Genomic DNA, 21,675 nt, shown 5'->3' on the forward strand with positions numbered 1-21,675 from the left:
TCTCTCTGCCTCGAGGACAGAGTGAGAAGGCAGCAGTCTGTAAGCCAAGAAGAGAGCTCTTACAAGAAGCCAAATCCTGCCAGAACCTTGATCTTGGACTCCTCAGTCTCCAGAACTGTGAGAAAATAAATTTCTTTTGTTTAAGCCACCCAGCCTAGCAGATTAAAACATATACCTTTTCACCTCTAGACTGAAAAATTACTTTATGTCCCCATTTACTATTGTATCCCCAGACCAGAATATGGCAACTTTAATAAAATGTAGGCACCACGACATATTTTTATGGAATGATATAGAGTACAAATACATTTTTAAAAACCATATTAAAAAGTCATCAAAGTCAAATGACTTTCAAATGCTTAAGCAATAACTATTCTTCCCTTCATTCTCGCTAAATAAACCCTAATTTTGTTCAGGAAGGCAATGAGACAACTAAATATTCATTTTCCCAGCCTTCCTCAAAGTTTGGTGTGCCCATGTGACACAGTTTTAGCCAGTAAAGTCATGAAAAGCTTCTAAGAATTCTGGGGAAATGGTTGCTTTAAATACAAAATAGGACATAGAAGAAGTGCTAGCTCTGCCTTTCCCCCTTTCTTCTTCCTCAAACATTCCTGCTGGAGCTACAGTAGCCATCTTGTAACTATGAGATCATAAGCACAAAGGCTGAAAGCAAACACTCTAAGGATGCAGACTGGAAAAACAGAAATAGCCTGGAATCCAAATGGTATTGTGAGTAACTGAACAAATGCCAGCAACCATCCTTTCTCCTCCAGACTTCTTGTCAAGAAAGCTAATCCCTACATTTTAAGTCATTGTTAGGTTTTTCTACTACTTACAGCTGAAGACATTCCTAATTAACACAAACAAGAAGCATACTAGAGAATCAAGAGGAAGAGGATTCTTAATAGTCTGAATCCTCTATTCCTTATCAGCCACTGGCCCCTAACCATAAATGAATTTCTCTTATTAGCATGAGATTGGAGACGATCTAGCAAATTTTAAAAATACAGAGTAGATATAAAAGGAGGACTGCACAGTAACAGACACCAGACAATCACTCTTCCTAATAAGTCCTTATTTTTATAAGAATAACGTTATAACTCTGTCTTCTTCAAAAATGGCTTTCAAGTTGCTTGCACATATAAAAGATATGTTGATAGACAGACAGACAGACATCCTAGGACAATAGTAATCATCAATGGGGTATAGGTCATAAAGTAGAAGAAAATCACAGCAAGTACCAAAAAACCCACACTGAATGTAGCTATTGCAATTCATGACCGAATTTTGCTCTGTGTATCCTGGAAGCCAAATCAAAATCAAAAGGAGGGCTTCCCTGGTGGCGCAGTGGTTGAGAGTCCACCTGCCGATGCAGGGGACACGGGTTCGTGCCCCAGTCTGGGAAGATCCCACGTGCCGCGGAGCGGCTGGGCTTGTGAGCCATGGCCGCTGGGCCTGCGCGTCCAGAGCCTGTGCTCCACAATGGGAGAGGCCACAACAGTGAGAGGCCCATGTACCAAAAAAAAAAAAAAAAAAAAAAAAAATCAAAAGGAAGGGAGTGAAATTCAAACTATTAACTCTCATCGTCTAATGGAAGAAGTATATCAGTTTTGTTACGAGACAACCATCATCAGTTGAAACAAGGATTGGAAAACTTTTTTCTGCAAAAGGTCAGACTAAATATTTTAGGCTTTGCAGGTGGTATCATTGCTGTGTCAACTACTCAACTCTGCCTGTGTAGCACAAAAAGAGCCGTAAACAAATGAGTATGGCTGTATTCTAATAAAACTTTATTTACAAAGACAGTCAACTGGCCAAATATGTCCTACAGGCTATAGTTTGCTGACCCCTAAGTCAGAAGATTCTTGGATGTAAGCACCAGACCTCTTCTGGCAGTGCAGGAATTTGGCTTGAGTGCAACAGCCACTAGCATCAGTGCTACTTCAGTGACAGAAACTCAACCTTGCAGCTGATGCTACCTGCCTCTACAGCCAAAGAGAGAAAGTTAGCTCCCCATTACCTTTTCTCTCATGTCATTAAGTCCTAAACCAAGTGTGGTGTGGGCATACGGTATTGGTGAAAGCTAGGTCACTGCCAGTGCCCTAGAAGCAAGGAAGTTTGAGAAGCAAGTATCTAAATTTTTATCTCCTTTAGGGGACAGCATCTTTGCCACCAAGAAGACTCATAAAACAGGGGACACGCGGCTTCCCTGGTGGCACAGCAGTTAAGAATCCGCCTGCCAATGCAGGGGACACAGGTTCGAGCCCTGGTCTGGGAAGATCCCATATGAGCACGTGTGCCACCACTACTGAAGCCCGCATGCCTACAGCCCGTGTTCTGCAACAAGAGAAGCCACCGCAATGAAAAGCCCGCGCACCGCAACAAAGAGTAGCCCCCCCTCGCCGCAACTAGAGAAAGCCCGCATGCAGCAACGGAGACCCAACTCAGCCATAAAAAAACAAATAAATAAATTTTTTTTAAAAAAACGGGGGACACAAAGTGCTGTGCAGTAAAAACAAATGACAACTATCCATTTCAGTTAACTCTTACTTATACCTTCCTTCCATATATAAATTGGTTTTTTAAAAAATACTCCAGCCTATCATCATCACTAATCAACAGGGAAATGCACATCAAAACCACAATGAGGGCTTCCCTCGTGGCATAGTGGTTAAGAATCTGCCTGCCAATGCAGGGGACACGGGTTCGAGCCCTGGTCTGGGAAGATCCCACATGCCACGGAGCAACTAAGCCCGTGTGCCACAACTACTGAGCCTGCACGTCTGGAGCCCGTGATCCACAACGGGAGAGGCCACGACAGTGAGAGGCCCGCGCACCGCAATGAAGAGTGGCCCGCACTTGCCGCAACTGGAGAAAGCCCACGCACAGAAACAAAGACCCAACACAGCCAAAAATTAATTAATTAATTAATTAATTTAAAAAAAAAAACACAATGAGATATCACTGCACATCTGTCAGAATGGCCATCACCAAAAAGATCAGAAATAACAAGTGGTAGAGAGGATGTGGAGAAAACCGTTCTCATGCATGCACTATTGGTGGGAATGTAAATTGGTGCAGCCTGTGGAAAACAGTATGGAGGTTTCTCCAAAACCTAAAAATAGAACTACCATATGATCCAACAATTCCACTCCTAGGTATATATCTGAAGAAAATGAAAATGCACCCCAATGTTCATAGCAGCATTATTTACAATAGCCAAGATATGGAAGCAACCTAAGTGTCCATCAACAGATGAATGGATAAAAATGTGATACACACACACACACACACACACACACACACACAATGGAATACTACTCATCCATAAAAAAGAATGAAATTTTTGCCATTTGCAGCAACACAGATGGAGGGTATTATGCTAAGTGAAATAAATCAGACAGAGAAAAACAAATACTCATATGTAGAATCTAAAACTACAACAAACTAGTGAATATAACAACGACAAAAAAAGCAGACTCACAGATATTGAGAACAAACTAGTGGTTACCAGTGGGGAGAGGGGAATGGGGAGGGGAAAGATGGGGCAGGGGATTAAGAGGTACAAATTGCTATGTATAAAATACATAAGCTATAAGAATATATTGTACAACACAGGGAATATAGCCAATATTTTATAATAACTATAAATGAAATATAACCTTTAAAATTTGTGAATCACTATGTTGCACACCTGAAACATAGACTATTTACCCCAACTATACCTCAATAAAAAAAAGAACAGTAGAGAAAAAAATACACTCCAGCCTAACATATTGTCACTAACCCTAACAAACTAAAAATGCTCTCACCTTCTCCCCAAAAAAGGGACAACACACAGTCTCATTAGTTGCAACATCCCAGCATTAAATTCTAAGGAATTTATCTCTATTTGTTGAGTGCTTTAAGTACCAGGTACTACTCTAAGCCTTCATGCCTTTGTTCATGCTGCTATTTCTGACTGGAATAGCCTTATCTCTCCTTATCTCCCTTTGTTTCCAGGAAAACTCTTAATCTTCAGGTGTCCTCTCCTCTAACTGGCCATCTCTGATGCAGTCCTGCCCAAAAGTTTGAATAGGTCTTCCTCCCTTAGGATATTAGAGCACCTCATGAAAACTCTTCTCACCTTATTTACCACAGGTGTCTTACATTTCCAGCCAGACTGTAATTCCCTTTGCTAAGGGAATGTTTCATTCATTCATTTCCATTCCCTCAGTACCTAATCAAAGCCTCATACATAGAAGGTTCTCAACAATTATACCTACTGAATCCAAACAAATCTAAACAATAAGAGCATCACATACCTTTTGGCCCAGCCGCCTAATTTCCTTTTGTCTTGCTGATTCCTCTTATATCCCAGGATATATTCTTGTTTTCAAGGCTGCCTTAAATATCTCTCCTAAATATTTAAAATCCTGCAGCAACACAAGTGCTTCTTTAAAAAGATGATTATAAATAAGTTCTTTATAAACCCAAAAGCAGTTTTAAGGTCCACTGTGTCGTCAAAGCATAAGACCATTTTAAAAGGTATATCCCATTTTAAGGACTCCTAGACTCAAAACACTTTTAGACACAGATTTCTCTTTAATGAGCTCCCATCTTTCTTGCCACTGAAATCTTTCTTCTCAATTAAGCTTAGACTCCAACTATAGTGTTCCACTGTGTCAGCCAAGGCTTCGGAAAATAAGTACCTTCTATAAGATATGACAATCCCTAACATTTATGCAATTCTTTTTTTTTTTTTGCGGTACGTGGGCCTCTCACTGTTGTGGCCTCTCCCGTTGCGGAGCAAAGGCTCCGGACGCACAGGCTCAGCGGCCATGGCTCACGGGCCCAGCTGCTCCGCGGCATGTGGGATCCTCCCGGACCGGGGCACAAACCCGTGTCCCCTGCATCGGCAGGCGGACTCTCAACCACTGCGCCACCAGGGAAGCCCTATGCAGTTCTTTACAATCAACAAAGCACAGTCGTATCCATCATCCAATTTAATTTTTGCATACAATCCTGTGAGATTTCTCCTCACAAGCAAAGCCCAGTCCCAAAGCCGTCTCTCGTGGACTACTACCACCACCAGGGCCACCCCCTAACCCCACCAAACACACACACACACACACACACACACACACACACACACACATTTGCTATAGCTCTTCTCACTCATACAGATAATCTATTATCCATAGTGAAGTGTGAGCAGCCTCAGGGAAGGAACCAGGCCTACCAGTGTATAGCACAGTAAATGTTTGATAATTGTCTGCTGAATAAACAAACCAAAGTGAGTTAGGCAAAACAGTCAGCATTTTTCTTTCAATAAAGTAGAAACTGAGATGACTTTCCCAAATTTTCCTAGCTAAGACTATAATCAGGGTATTCTTGATTTTCAATTCAGGACTCTTTTTACCATGCTGCCCTCTCCACGGATTGGTCAGTGTACAAAAGAAGGAGTCCTGAACTGGGACTCATAAGTCCCGGTCCTCAGACAAGCCACTTAACTTCTCTGAGCATCAGCTTCCTCATTTTTTACAAGTGGGAACAATCACACAGTCTCTTCCTCTCAGAACACACTGTGAAGACTAATATAAGATAATGTGAGTAGAAGTGACTTGAAGAGTGAAATGATATACTAGGCTACAGACAATGCTTAGGTTGATGACTCCCACTGTCACTGACAAAGTCAAAATCAGTCTGCCCTAGAAGAAACATATTTATCCTAATAGCTAAAAAATCAGCTTTATTATCCTCATTTTACAGATGAGAAAACTGAGGCACAGAGAGCATAACACTTGCCAAAGACTGCAAACCTAGTAAATATTAGACCTGGAATTAGATAGAATTCTAGTCCATCACATCCTAAAGATCTTCCCATACTGCTTCGCCAACATTACAGAATAAAAGCTTTCAATTGCTTCTAGACTGATGGAACAGTGCTAATCTTGAGTTGAGAACATTTCATTGTCTCTCAGACCAAATCAAACTAAGTTAGCCTTGTAGGTAAGTGCAGCTTGATTGCCATCCCTGTGGTGCCACACCTCAGTAGGATGAGCTAAAAATTGAATATGTATATTAGAAAATGTTCTGATGTGAATTTTGAAATTATTTTAACTAGACTGAAAATCTGACAGGAAAAGCAAAAGTGAACAATCTATTTTTTTTTTTTACCATTCATTACAGTGATTATGAAACATGGAAAGAACCTAGGCTTTGAAATCAGACAGTTCAAACTTAAGAGTAGAAAAGAAAAACCTAGACAAAGGCCAGGAGAAGGGAATTAGCAGAGAGGATCAAGATCTGACAGTGGCTGGAGCAAGTAGGACTGGTAGTGAGACCTAAGAAAACACAGTCCCCTATCCTCTTCTTCCTCCCCAAACACCCCCACAACCTGCAAGAAACCTAACCTGTGATGCTTCTTTTCTCCCTACAGCACCTGAACAATGCAGATTAGTAAGTCATTGAGAAAGTCTAAAACCCTCCTTTGCTAACACTTCCTCCTAAATGCCTCTCCGGAGACAGACTGAATAGCAGACAGGCTGTCAGAAGACACATGTTGTCATCATACTGTCCTTCATACAGTTTGGGATAGGGTTTTTTTTTTTGGTAGTGATGTAGCTGCCATTACTGGCAGCTTTAAATACCCACATACGTGTAGCCAGCAATTATTTTATTTGGGAAGAGAGTGTAAAGAAATTTGTTTTAAAGAACATATTTGGAATTTACAAAAGAGGAAAGCCATGTGAATACATAATTTTCTCAGCAAGAGCTCTGGCATAGGGCAGGTATCTGACCCAGCAGTGCCACGGTCCAAACCCCTTCCTGTAGTTAGAGCCTCTTAGACCTCACCAAGGCCTATAAACAGATTTTAAATAAAAACAACAGACTCACAGTTGCTGTATGATCCAGCAATCCCACTCCTGGGCATATACCCAGACAAAACAATAATTTGAAAAGATACATGCACCCCTATGTTCAGAGCAGCACTATTTACAATAGCCAAGACATGGAAACAACCTAAATGTCCATCGACAGATGAATGGATAAAGAAGATATGGTATACATATTCATTGGAATATTACACAGCCATTAAAAAGAATGAAATAATGTCATTTGTAGCAACGTGGATGGACCTAGAGATTATCATACTAAGTGAAGTAAGTCAGAAAGATAAATACCACAGGATATCACTTATATGTGGAAACTAAAATACAACACAAATGAGCATATCTACAATACAAAAATGGGCTCACAAATATAGAGAACAGACTCGTGGTTGCAGTGGGTGGGGGGGAAGGATTGGGAGATTGGAATTAGCAGATGCAAACTATTCAATATTATATATGGGATGGATAAACAACAAGGTCCTACTGTATAGCACAGGGAACTATATTCAATAACCTGTGATAAACCATAATGGAAAAGAATATGAAAAAGAATATATATATATATACATATATGTGTATGTGTGTGTATAACTGAGTCACTTTGCTGTACAGCAGAAAATAAACACAACATTGTAAATCAACTATACTTCAATAAAAGTAAAAAAAAAAAAAAAAAAAAAAGACTCACAACCCAGAATTCATTCCCTCGACAACTTCCATCAGGTGCTTTCGAGGACCAGCCAATGAATCAGAGACAACAGATAAAAATTAATCATGAAAACAGGAAGAATGAGCTAAGTACTCCATCAGAAGAAAAAAAGGGATTAATTTTTACTGTGAAGGTCAGAGAGGCTTCACCAGGTAAACCCCTCCCCTTAAAAGTCCCCTCCACACTGTTCTCAGATTCTGACATCTCACACCAGACATCTGAAATAGGACCCCAAGGGATTCTGTCAAATTGTGAAGAAAGGAGTTGGCTAAGTCAGGTAGAGGAGAAGGCAAAGGCAAAATGGAAGAGTATATGTACTGGGCTGTGTCTAAGGAATGGCCAGTGACCATGACTGGAGTGCAGGGTACACAGAAGAATAAATAAGAAATGAGGCAGGAAAGGCACATTTGGGTCAGATCTTAGAAGGCCTTGAATGCCAGCCTAAGGAACTTGAAATTTATTCTACAAACAAGGGGAACTATTATTAAGCAGAGCTATGGTGTTTGACATATTTTAGAAAGATCACTCGAAGTATGTAAGGTAAGGGAAGATTAGAAGTGGTAAGACTGTTAGGAATCTACTGTGTTATAATAGTCTAGTTAAGAGATGATAAGAGCAGCCCAACATTGTCTACACTGTCTATACCCCAGGTCTACACTGGGGAGGGTAGAAGGGAGAGGAAGCCTGGTAAGAAGAATCAGAGCCCAAGGTGGTGAGAAGGGCATCCACACATAGGGCAGGGAGGAGGACTGAGTATAGTGAGGAGGGCATCCATATTGGGTGTGGGGAGGGTTGCCTGACACAGTATGTCAGAGCCCAAGGTGAAGAAGTGAAGGAGTCCCAATGGTAGAGCAGCCTGGTTTAGGATGTTGGAACCCAAGCAGAATGAGGAGGGCATCCACACAGTGGGAAGAGCCTATAATAGGGAGCTGGAACTTCGTTTCCTCACTATGTCTACTGAGAGGGCCAGCACCCAGCACCAATCCAACAGCAATAAGCATATCTAGCAGCCAGACCTTGGCTTCTAAATACTACTGAACAATAAAAGAAACTACGGCTCCTTGGTGAAATGGATTATTCCAGGCCTGGGGCACAGAAAGCACAAATGAATCTAGAATATCTTGTTTGGTCAGAAAGAAAGGGAGTGGTCAAAGAGTAATAGGGACATAAAAGTAGACAGAAGCCAACCTGAATGGGGCTCCTAGTAGCCAAATCAGGGGGAATTTGAACATCAATAAAAAATGATATAGCAATAGATTGCTACCCATTGAATAAAGTAGGAAGCCAAGAGTCCAAACAGATACAAATAACTAACTATATTGAAAGTTTGGCAAAGAGAAAGATATTTACATAGTTTCATAGTACCTTCCTATAAAATACTTATTAATTATAGCTTCACAGTGGAGAAGCCTGGCAGACACCGTCCTGAGCAAGTTAGCAAACTGAACATCAACAGTAATGAGACAATGGCAGCAAAATATAATAGAAAGAATATGGACTCTAGAGTTAGGTCTAGTTTTGATTCCATACTCTGCCGCCTTGGGCTGGTTATTTAACCTTTCTGAACTGGAATTTCCTCACCTACCAAATGAGATAAAGTTGTTCTTGTGAAGTGTTGGAGAAATAATGCTTACAGCACCTATCAAAAGTGCCGAGAACAGTAGCGGCTTAAAATGTATCTATTACTTAGCTCTTTTTTGCTACATTTTATAACATTTTGCTATTATTTACAACATTGACAATCATTTGCATTATTGTTTATGTTTACATTATGTGATACATTATTTGCAACTCTAACTTCTGCAAATAACTCATGTTTATACCCAGTTCTATATGCATCTAGGATATCATTTACAACTAATATATCAAGCCTATGAGATTATGCAATAGAAGTGGTCTCCTCTTTTCAATTTGACAGATGAGGCAACTGAAACATGAAGAGAATGCACTGATGTGCCCAATGTTTAACAGTTAGCTAAATGTACATCTCAGCCCTGAAAGATACCCCCAGTGACCTCTCCTCCTCATAAAATTTATGTGTTACTTAGGGACATGGCCTTTTTCAAGGGAATTTGGAATAATATGAAAGAAAATAATCTCTCCGAGATGGGAGTGTGATTAAGGTGAACTAAGAAGGAGTAAAGGATCTTTTTACCACTCAGAACACGAATAGGCACCTAACTACCTAGCCACTTGAAACTTACCAAAAAAAAAAAAAAAAAAAACCCAAGCTCTTCAGAAGGACTTAAGTGAAAGAAGCCCCACAAAAGGCAAGTAATTTCACAATATGTTAAAACTAGAAGGGATCTGAAATACCACGAAGTCCAACCTTCCCTTCCCATGTACAGATGGTGAAGCTGAGACTTGGAGAAGGGAAAGGACATACCTCACAAAGAGTTACAATATGCCAACCCTAGGGAATTCCCTGGCAGTCCAGTGGTTAGAACTCCACGCTTCCACCTCTGGGGCACCAAGTTTGATCCCTGGTAGGGGAACTAAGATCCTGCAAGCCTTGTGGCGCAGCCAAAAAAAAATGCCAACCCTATAATCACTGAATGGCCTGAAAATAAGGTCACTGTAGAGTTCATTTGGTAACTATTTATCACACATCAACACAAGATACTGTCTTTATCACACTCTTGTGTTCTCAACTTTAAGCCTGTGTTTTTTTCTGTCTCCTCAATTACAGTGAATGGCGCCAACATCTTAGTAATTCATGTACTCCTACAGGCTTGGTAAGTAGCTGGTGCCCAATAAGTACCTGTCATAAAATACAGTATGATCCCAGGTAGCTAGGTTGTTTTAACATCCAATAACATCAGTCAATACACCATATTAACAGAACAAATGAAAAACAGCCATAAGATCGGGCTTCCCTGGTGGCGCAGTGGTTGAGAATCTGCCTGCCGATGCAGGGGACACGGGTTCGAGCCCTGGTCTGGGAAGAGTCCACATGCCGCGGAGCAACTAGGCCCGTGAGCCACAACTACCGAGCCTGCGCGTCTGGAGCCTGTGCTCCGCAACAAGAGAGGCCGCGATAGTGAGAGGCCCGTGCACCGCGATGAAGAGTGGCCCCCACTTGCCGCAACTGGAGAAAGCCCTCGCACAGAAACGAGGACCCAACACAGCCAGAAATAAATAAATAACTAATAATTTAAAAAATGAATATCTGCTTATAAAAAAAAGCCATAAGATTATTTTATTGATAAAGAAAAGGCATTTGACAAAATCCAACACCTTTTCATGTTAAAAGCACTCAAGAAAACAAGAATAGATGGAAACTTCCTTATACCTGATAAAGAGCATGTATGGAAAACTCACAGCTAATATGATACTTAATTGGTAAATAATTGAATGCTTTCTCCCTAAAATCAGGAACAAAACAAGGATACCTGCTCTTGCCACTTTTATTTAGCATTGTATTGAAGGTTCTAGCCAGAGCAATTAGTCAAGAAAAAGAAATAAAAGCATCCAGATTGGAAAGGAAGAAGTAAAATTTTTTCTGTTTGAGATGACATGATCTTATATACAGAAAATCCTGAGGAACCCACACAGGCGCACACATATACACATACATACAGACACACACACACACAAAAAAATTATTAGAATTATAAAGTTCAACCAGGTTGCAGGATACAAGATCAATACAAAAATCAATTTTATATCTATACACAAGCAATGAATGATCCAAAAATTGAAATTTTAAAAAATTCCATTTATAATAGCATCAAAAAGGTGCTATTATATGTGCCTATTGACCATATATAAATGGTCAATAGGCACATAAAAAGTTGCTCCACATCATTAGTAATTAAGGAAATTCAAATCAAAATCACAATGAGGTAGATGCCATTTCATATCCACCAGAATGGCTGTAACAAAAAAAGAGAATAATAAGTGTTTATGAACATGTGGAGAAATTAGAACCCTCATACACTGCTGTGGGAATGTAAAATGCTGCAGTTCCTTTGGGAAAAAGTCTGGCTGTTCCTCAAAGGGTTAAACATAGGGCTACCGTCTGAGCCAGCAATTCCATTGCTAAGTATATACCTAAGATCAATAAAAATATACATCCACACACACAAAATGTTCAGAGTACCATTATTCATAGTACTAAAAAAGTGGAAACAATCCAATGTCCATCAACTGACAAACTGATAAATAAAATGTGGTATATCCATACAATGAAATATTATTCAGCAAAAAATATCATCAAATATTACTCAGCAATAAAAAGAAATTATACAAGTTACAACATGGATGAACCTTGAAAACACACTAAATGAAAGAAACAGGATACAAAAGGCCACATACTGTATGATTCCATTTATATGAAATGTCCAAAATAGACAAATCAAATCTAAAGAGACAAAAAGTAGATTAGTAGGTGTCTAGGGCCAGGGTGATGAGAATGGGGGGAGAATGGTGAGTGCCTACTAATGGGCACAGGGTTTCTTTTAGGAGGCCTAATGTTCTAAAACTATTCAACAGAACATGTGATGATGGTTGTACAACCCTGTGAATATACTAAAAAACATTGGATTGTACACTTTAAGTAAGTGAATTTTATGGTATGTGAATTATGTCTCAATAAAGCTGTTAAATACACACACACTATGGTAGAGTGACAAGAGCATCCCCTGGTCTTAAGAGTAAGACCTAGGTTCAAATCCTGGTTCTTACTACTCACTACCTGCATCACGATGACTTCTCCCTGAACCTTATTTGCTTTATTTGTAAAATTAGGATAATAATAGTAATCACTACCTTTGCAAAGTGGCTGCAAAATAAGGTAAGAAAACAGACATGAAAAGTGCCTTGCATACAGCTAATTTCCTAAGACAGTTACTTTCTCTTGATAGACATTTCTTGTCACTAGTTTAACTGACAAAAATATTTGAAACAAAGAGAGGACATTTTTCTCACCTGATTTAAGTAGCTTTGTGGTATTTTCCTACAAGCTATTAATAAAAAGAAAATGAGCAGACCCCCAAATTTACAATGAAGACTAAGAAAGCTCTAAAGTTATGAACATAGGCACTCAGCATGCAGTACTGAAGAAAGAAGGGGTATAAGTAGATACCCAATTGCCTTCTTTCCCTAGAACCTAAAACTACTTTGTTTCAATTCCTATACCCTGACCACATTACCACTGAAATATGACGTCATTGTTCAGGAGAGATAACAGGATTCCTAGTTCTGGGTTGGCAAGGAGAATGAGGCTTTCCTGGTTCACAGTAGACACTTATCCTGTGGTTGGAGGCCACACCAGGACACCACTGGTGGGCAACCAAAGATGGAAAGGAGAAACAAGCAGCTGTTTAATACTTTTGTTTATAGAAGGGAACACCGAGGGATTTGCCTAAGGCCACACAGCAAAATCATATAATCTCAACTGTATGATAGGTATATGGCAAGCAAAACAATGTTTTACAAAGAATTCTGGGCCTGAAGATAGGGAAAATCAGATCTAGTCCCAAAATTGCTACCAAATTGCTGCCTAATCTTGAATAAATCATTCTCTCTGATTCTGTTCCCTTCCCATGTGCCTACTAATTCAGAAATTTCACAAATAAAAGTAACTACTGCACACACGGCACTGGGCTGAGATAGTGTGTTGAACAGAGTCTGTTTACATGTAAGTCTGTACTTATGGAGTTTACAGAAGAGAACGCTACAGAAGTCCGATATCAAAAAATAAATAAGCGGGCTTCCCTGGTGGCGCAGTGGTTGAGAGTCCGCCTGCCGATGCAGGGGACACAGGTTCGTGCCCCGGTCCGGGAAGATCCCACATGCCGCCGAGCGGCTGGGCCCGTGAGCCATGGCCGCTGAGCCTGCGCGTCCGGAGCCTGTGCTCTGCAGTGAGAGAGGCCACAATGGTGAGAGGCCCGCATACCTCAAAAAATAAATAAATAAATAAATAAATAAGCAAGCCCATTGTAACATAATTACAACTTGTGATACACAGCCAGTGTCAATCAGGAAGTAAGAAGTGGGTAGGAGAGCACATATGCAGAAGAAAACGTCATCAACAAACTTTAGATTACAAATCAGAAGGAGTTCCTCTCACCTCTCCCTCCATCACAAATAGGGGCTCAGTATTTCTTTGCCATACACGTTGTCACCTGACTGCCTGCTGCTTTGTGTGGCTAGAGCACCACGGTCAACCACAAAAAAAACATAAAACATATACACAATAAACGCCAGCTCCACCAGTTTCTTCTCCTCTCTCTGAGTCTCAGTGTCTTCAACTATAAAATGGCCATAATTCTATCTACTTCACAACACTATTCTGAAGATAAAATAGGAAAAAGCGCTTTGGAAACTAATCCACTCCAGAGTGCCCCCAGTGCTCAGTACAGGGTTAGACACAGTACAGCTTCCCCATCTGTAAAACTGCAGTAACATCTGTACCCACTTCACAGCGTGACTGTGAGGATTAAATGAGATAACATATACATACGGTACTTAGCAGAGTCCCTGACACATAGCAATTCATAAAAACATTAGCTGCTATCAATTCACTGAACCTTATTCCCTCAGTTTAACCGTTTGTAAAACAGGGACAAGAAGAGTACCTAACTCATAGGATTATTATGGAGATTAAATGGGCTAATATATTTAAAGCCTCAGAACAGTGTCTGGCACACAGTAGGTGCTATTTGAGATTTTATTATTATTATTATCATCATCATCATCATTAAATTTATCTTTTAACTGTCCCTACAATTTGCATGTATGTAGACCACTGGTTCTCAATCAGGGCTGATTTTATTCCCTAGGGGACATTTGGCAATGTCTAGAGACATTTTTGATTGTCACAACTGGAGTGGGGGTAGACGCTACTGGGTAGAGGACAGGATGCTGCTACATCCTAGAATATACAGGACAGCCCCTAGCCCCTAACATAAAATGATATGATCCAAAATATCAACAGTCTCAAGATTGAGAAACTCCAATACAGACTAAACAAATCAAACAGAAGTTCTCTCTTTCTCCTCCTCTAAACTCCTAGAGTATTTTATTTGGATCTTTCTTCTGGACTTTATTAAACAGGTATAAAAGTTTTAGACCTAAAACAGATTTTAGAGAGCTCCTTACTTTACCAAGAGCTAAAATGGGCAAGTAGTTTATGAAAGAACAGAGATTCAGTGGGAAAGCCAGAACTGGAACCCAGACTGGTGCTCCTTCCACGAGCTAATTCACATACCTAGCAAGCACTTCCTCTTTCTCTTCCCCACTTCCTCCAACCCTCTCCCTCTTCATCTCTCCCTCCCTCTTCATCTCTCCCTCCCTCATCCCCAGGTTTGGAAACAAAATCTGTTTCTTTTCTAGCATCATCAGAAGTCAGAGAAGGGCTGACCTTTCTCCCCACCCTTCCGTTGCCTGCCTTCTCAAGGACCTGCCCTTTAGAGCTCCAGTCGAGGCTTTGGATAAGAAGCCAAGATTTCTTCCAATTTACCTGCCCTGGGTCCTTTCTTGCAGGAGCCAAGCTGAAACTGCTTTGGTCACTGCTCTCTCCCGAGGTTAGGCAGGCGTTCTGCCTAAAAGTATAACTTGGGTCAGACAACTTGGATTAATCTCCTTTTCCTTGTCTATGGGAATGAACTGGTCTCCGGAAGGGGCCAAAGGCAAGCTGTAAAAACTTACATTGGACTTTCTCCCCAAGAAGGGGTTTTGAAGAGAAAAATGACTGTGGTATCTTGGTGAGGAAAACATGGAGAAAGGATACATAAGAGAAAAACAGTGAGGGCTTTAACAGAGTACTCCGCCACACACAGGACTTCTCGAACATTTCCCACATCTAATTCTTACCAGTACTTCAAGGACAAATGCCTGACTCCTCAAAAAAGCCTCCGATGACCACTTCAGTCCATGAAAATATTAAGCAAGAGTTCATTATGAGCCAGCCACTATAGTAAATTTATCTCATTTAATCTTCACAACTTGAGGTAATTATTTATCCCCATTTTATTTTTTTTAATAAATTTTTTAATTTTATTTTTATTTATTTTTGGCTGCATTGGGTCTCCGTTGCTGTGCGCGGGTTTTCTCTAGTTGCAGCATGCGGGGGCTACTCTTTGTTGCGGTTCGTGGGCTTCTCACTGTGGTGTCTTGTTGCGGAGCACGGGCTCTAAGTGCGCGGGCTTCAGTAGTTGTGGCACGCGGGCTCGGTAGCTGTGGCTCGCGAGCTCTAGAGCGCAAGCTCAGTAGTTGTGGCGCATGGGCTTAGTTGCTCCGCAGCGGCACGTGGTATCGTCCCGGACCAGGGCTCGAACCCGTGTCGCCTGCACTGGCAGGCGGATTCTTAACAACTGCGCCACCAGGGAAGTGCTATCCCCATTTCAGAGATGAAGAAAATGAAGAGAGCAGAGGTTAGTAACTTACTTGCCTATTGCCTTAGCCGATAAGTAGCACAGCTGCAATTTACCCCTACATCTTTCAGACACCAAAAACCTAAGCTCTCAACTACTTTACTAAATTGTTTCTCAAGACAGTTTCCCCTTTCTTTGAACCGCTATCACATTTACTGTCTGTATCATATATTAAGCAACTAATTTCAGGGTGCCTTTTCTTAGTTACATGTGAATCAGATTTGTTCCAGACCCTGTGCTAGATCCTGTGAATAAAAGATATAAATAGCAGTCTCTTCCCTAAAGCAGGGTTTATCAAACTGTTCTGACTACAATCTACAACAAGAATACAATTCAGATGGAATCCCAGTACATACACACACATGCACATGTGTGCACACACACCGTAAATATAAAACTGAGACAAAAGTTTCAAAAGACAATCCTTGTTCTTCGTATATACAGTATATTCTGATATTTTCCCTGGTATATTTGACTTTTTTTTTTTTTTTTTTTTTTTTACTTTTTTAAAATGCTGGTCCAGCGTACTATGTTAAATCCGTGAACCATGGGTTATGAGGTACAGCTTAAAAAAAAAACCAAACACTTCCCTTGAGAGCTCCCAGGTTAAAGGGAGAAATAAGACATGAGTAACAATAAAAATAATTACAATAACAGTAGGCAACATTTCAGGAACTCTTATTACATGTCTAGCACTTTGATAAGCACTCTACATGAATTACTGGAGCCAAGATCCAACCCAGGTCTGCCTGTTTGAATCCAATATTCTTTTCACCATACTATACTGCCCACACAGCATGAAAAGTTCTATAATAAGAAACATTTCCATGAGGCATGGAGGTCAGGGGGAGGGAACGGTTTGGAAACTTCACAAAATAAAGATTTCTGAATTGTGACCTGAAGTGGACACTTTCAAGAATGTGGCAAATGAGCTCCTACAGGTGGTCTATAAATATTTGTTGATGGAGTCCTTCTACATTGTCTTGTGATGGGGAAAAACAGCATGATATTTTTAGATGGAAATCTATGTAATTTTTAACTGATTCTGTCTCTCCTAATAGAAATCTCAAGGTACCCAGCCACATGGCACTAAAAAAAAAAAAGTTTTAGAGTTTGGTATAGCTTCTCTGTAAGAGCTGTCTATGAAAAGGCATCCAGGACTGGCTGCCAGGAGACCAGGGTCCTAATCCCAGTTCTGTCACAGAATTTCTGTGTATAACTTTGGGCAGATGTCTCTACCCTCTGGAATGCAGTTACTAATTCATAAAATGATAATGAAAACAGGACATATGATTAGCAAGTTTCTTTCTAGTATTCATATATTCTAATAGTAATAAATTCTAATGATTCTAGTACTAAAAAACTCAGCAAGTCCACAAAAAAGAATAAATAGTTTTAATAAAAATCACTCAGACACAAGGTTGAATCTGAGGCTCCAGAACTGAGCTCATGGGTCTCTGTCTTGCTTGATCCCCTTAGCTGGAGGCAGAATGGAAGATGCACACGCAATGGCCTGATATACACCATTTCATCTGCCTGAGCCTAAACGCCCTTATGTGAGAGGCCAGTGATTAGAAGGCACACAGCAGCAGATTTTAGTTTTATGAGCCAAAATGTCAAGCCATGAAAATGACTGCCTCTAGCAATAGAGAGCTCTTCATCATGAAATTATGCAAACAGACACTGGAGAAATACTTGACAGGAACTTTGCAGAAGAAAGTTAAACATGGGGTAAAGGCTGTGTTAGATGCCCCTAAAGGGAACTTTCAGTCCTAAAATTCTACAATTCTCTCCTCACACAACAGAAAGATTAGCAGATTCTGGAGGGAAATAAAACACCCAAGGAGTTTTCTTTTCCATTCCCCTTCCCTCCTTCCTTCTGTGTTTCCATCACAGCACACTAGGTCATTCACTTCCACAGACATCATGGCTATACTACCCTCCTCTTTTCAGGATTTGTCTTCAACTCATGAAGAGGAAATGAGGGGTTAAGTTGTCAAGGAAAAAACCACCATGTATATCTGCAGTGGCCCAGGTCCACACCAGGGAATACTCCTCTCCTAGGACAGTACGAAATTATGACATTGGCTCCACCCAGCCGTATGCAAACTCAAGGGGAGCCACCAGTTTCTCATGGCACACAGACTGCTGGCCCTCAAAGCATAAAGTTAGGAAGCTAGTGTGAATATCTAATCTAGCCCCAGGCACCCAGATTGGCCTAAGATACGCCTGTCATTGGAGAATCAGTTGTTGTAAACTGAGTCCCTGATGCCATCACTGGGTAACCTTGGGCCATTTACTGCTTCACTCTGAGTCTGAACAATTCTAATTATAAAATGTACTAACTGTAAAACAAATATATAAGATGATCTGTACAACTTTTCTACTATTAGTTTTGTTATTCTATCAAATTATAAGAAACTGGTATTCTTATAATTAGCATCTATTCTAAATTCTCAAAGAGGTAGTACAAAAATAACAATAATTAAAAACTTACATACTAAGTTCACAGACACCCCAAAACACACGAATGGATGTGGTGCTGCCGACCAGAAAGACAACATCCTGCCTCATCCACCAGAATACAGGCACCACTCTCCTCCACCAAGAAGCCTACACAATCCACTGACCCAACCTTACCCACTGGAGGCAGACACCAAAAACAACGGGAACTACGAACCTGCAGCCTACAAAAAGGAGACCCCAAACACAATAAGTTAAGGAAAATGAGAAGACTGAGAAACACACAGCAGATGAAGGAGCAAGGTAAAAACCCACCAGACAAAACTAATGAAGAAGAAATAGGCAGTCTACCTGAAAAAGAATTCAGAGTAATGATAGTAAAGATGATCCAAAATCTTGGAAATAGAATGAAGAAAATGTAAGAAACGTTTAACAAGGACCTAGAAGAACTAAAGAGCAAACAAACAATGATGAATAACACAATGAAATTAAAAATTCTCTAGAAGGAATCAATAGCACAATAACTGAGGCAGAAGAACGGATAAGTGACCTGGAAGATAAAATAGTGGAAATAACTACCACAGAGCAGAATAAAAAAAAAAAGAATGAAAAGAATTGAGAACAGTCTCAGAGACCTCTGGGACAACATTAAATAAACCAACATTTGAATTATAGGGGTCCCAGAAGAAGAAGAGAAAAAGAAAGGGACTGAGAAAATATTTGAAGAGATTAGAGTTGAAAACTTCCCTAATATGGGAAGGGAAATAGTCAGTTAAGTCCAGGAAGTGCAGAGAGTCCCATACAGGATAAATCCAAGGAGAAACACACCAAGACACATATTAATCAAACTATCAAAAATTAAATACAAAGAAAAAATAGTAAAAGCAGCAAGGGAAAAACAACAAATAACATACAAGGGCTTCCCCATAAGGCTAGCAGTTGATCTTTCAGCAGGAACTCTGCAAGCCAGAAGGGAGTGGCAGGACATATTTAAAGTGATAAAAGGGAAAAACCTGCAACCAAGATTACTCTACCCAGCAAGGATCTCATTCAGATTCAACAGAGAAATTAAAACCTTTACAGAGAAGCAAAAGCTAAGAGAATTTAGCACCACCAAACCAGCTTTACAACAAATGCTAAAGAAACTCCTCTAGGCAGAAAACACAAGAGAAGGAAAAGACCTACAATAACAAACCCAAAACAATTAAGAAAATGGTAATAGAACATAAATATTGATAACTACCTTAAACGTAAATGGATTAAATGCTCCAACCAAAAGACATAGACTGGATGAATGGCTACAAAAACAAGACCCATATATATGCTGACCTAGGGACACATACAGACTGAAAGTGAGGGTATGGAAAAAGATATTCCATGCAAATGGAAATCAAAAGAAAGCTGGAGTAGCAGTTCTCATATCAGACAAAATAGACTTTAAAATAGAGATTATTACAAGACACAATGAAGGACACTACCTAATGATCAAGGGATCAAGCCAAGTAGAAGATATAACAACTGTAAATATTTATGCACCCAACATAGGAGCACCTCAATACATAAGGCAAATGGTAACTGCCATAAAAGGGGAAATCAACAGTAACACAATAATAGTAGGGGATTTTAACACCCCACTTTCATCAATGGACAGATCATCAAAATGAAAATAAATAAGGAAACACAGCTTTAAATGATACATTAAACAAGATGGACTTAATTGATATTTATAGGACATTCCATCCAAAAAGAAGAGAATACACTTTCTTCTCAAGTGCCCATGGAACATTCTCCAGGATACATCATATCTTGGGTCACAGATCAAGCCTTGGTAAATTTAAGAAAACTGAAATCATATCAAGTATCTTTTCTGACCACAACGCTATGAAACTACATATCAATTACAGGAAAAGATCTGTAAAAAATACAAACACATGGAGGCTAAACAATACACTGCTAAATAACCAAGAGATCACTGAAGAAATCAAAGAGGAAATCAAAAACTACCTAGAAACAAATGACAATGAAAACAAGATGACCCAAAACCTATGGGATGCAGCAAAAGCAGTTCTAAGGGGGAACTTTATAGCAATACAATCCTACCTCAAGAAACAAGAAACATCTCAAATAAACAACCTAAACTTATACTTAAAGCAATTAGAGAAAGAAGAACAAAAAAAACCCAAAGTTAGCAAAAGGAAAGAAATGATAAAGATGAGATGAGAAATAAATGAAAAAGAAATGAAGGAAACAATAGCAAAGATCAATAAAACTAAAAGCTGTTTCTTTCAGAAGATAAAGAAAATTGATGAACCATTAGCCAGGTTCAACAAGAAAAAAAGGGAAAAGACTCAAATCAACAGAATTTCAAATGAAAAAGAAGTAACAACTGACACTGCAGAAATACAAAAGATCATGAGAAATTACTACAAGCAACTATATGCCAATAAAATGGACAACCTGGAAGAAATGGACAAATTCTTAGAAAAGCACAACCTTCCAAGACTGAACCACGAAGAAACAGAAAATATAAACAGACTAATCACAAGCACTGAAATTGAAACTGTGATTAAAAATCTTCCAACAAACAAAAGCCCAGGACCAGATGGCTTCACAGGTGAATTCTATCAAATATTTAGAGAAAAGCTAACACCTATCCTTCTCAAACTCTTCCAAAATATAGCAGAGGGAGGAACACTCCCAAACTCATTCTACAAGGCCACCATCGTCCTGATACCAAAACCACACAAAGATGTCACAAAGAAAGAAAACTACAGGCCATTATCACTGATGAACATAGATGCAAAAATCCTCAACAAAATACGAGCAAACAGAATCCAAGAGCACATCAAAAGGATCATAAACCATGATCAAGCAGGGTTTATCCCAGGAAGGCAAGGATTCTTCAATATATGCAAATCAATCAATGTGATACACCACATTAACAAACTGAAGGATAAAAACCATACGATCATCTCAATAGATGCAAAGAAAGCTTTTGACAAAATTCAACACCTATTAATGAAAAAAACCCTCCAGAAAGTAGGCATAGAGGGAACTTTACCTCAACATAATAAAGCCCATATATGACAAACCCACAGCCAACATCGTTCTCAATGGTAAAAAAATGAAACCATTTCCTCTAAGATCAGGAACAAGACAAGTTTGTCCACTCTCGCCACTATTATTCAACATAGTTTTGGAAGTTTTAGCCACAGCAATCAGAGAAGAAAAAGTAATAAAAGGAATCCAA

General features: G+C 39.7%; 1 protein-coding gene across 9 annotated transcripts in view; it reads right to left on the reverse strand.

The window, feature by feature from the left end:
* Positions 1-21,675, reverse strand: part of PAK1 (p21 (RAC1) activated kinase 1) — a 154,235-nt gene that overhangs the window by 91,581 nt on the left and 40,979 nt on the right. The gene's annotated exons all lie outside the window — the stretch shown is intronic.

The sequence above is a fragment of the Delphinapterus leucas genome, chromosome 7, assembly GCF_059928025.1.
Source record: "Delphinapterus leucas isolate spDelLeu-1000000601 "Yukka" chromosome 7, BTC_Dleu_Yukka2, whole genome shotgun sequence".
Classification (NCBI taxonomy): domain Eukaryota; kingdom Metazoa; phylum Chordata; class Mammalia; order Artiodactyla; family Monodontidae; genus Delphinapterus; species Delphinapterus leucas.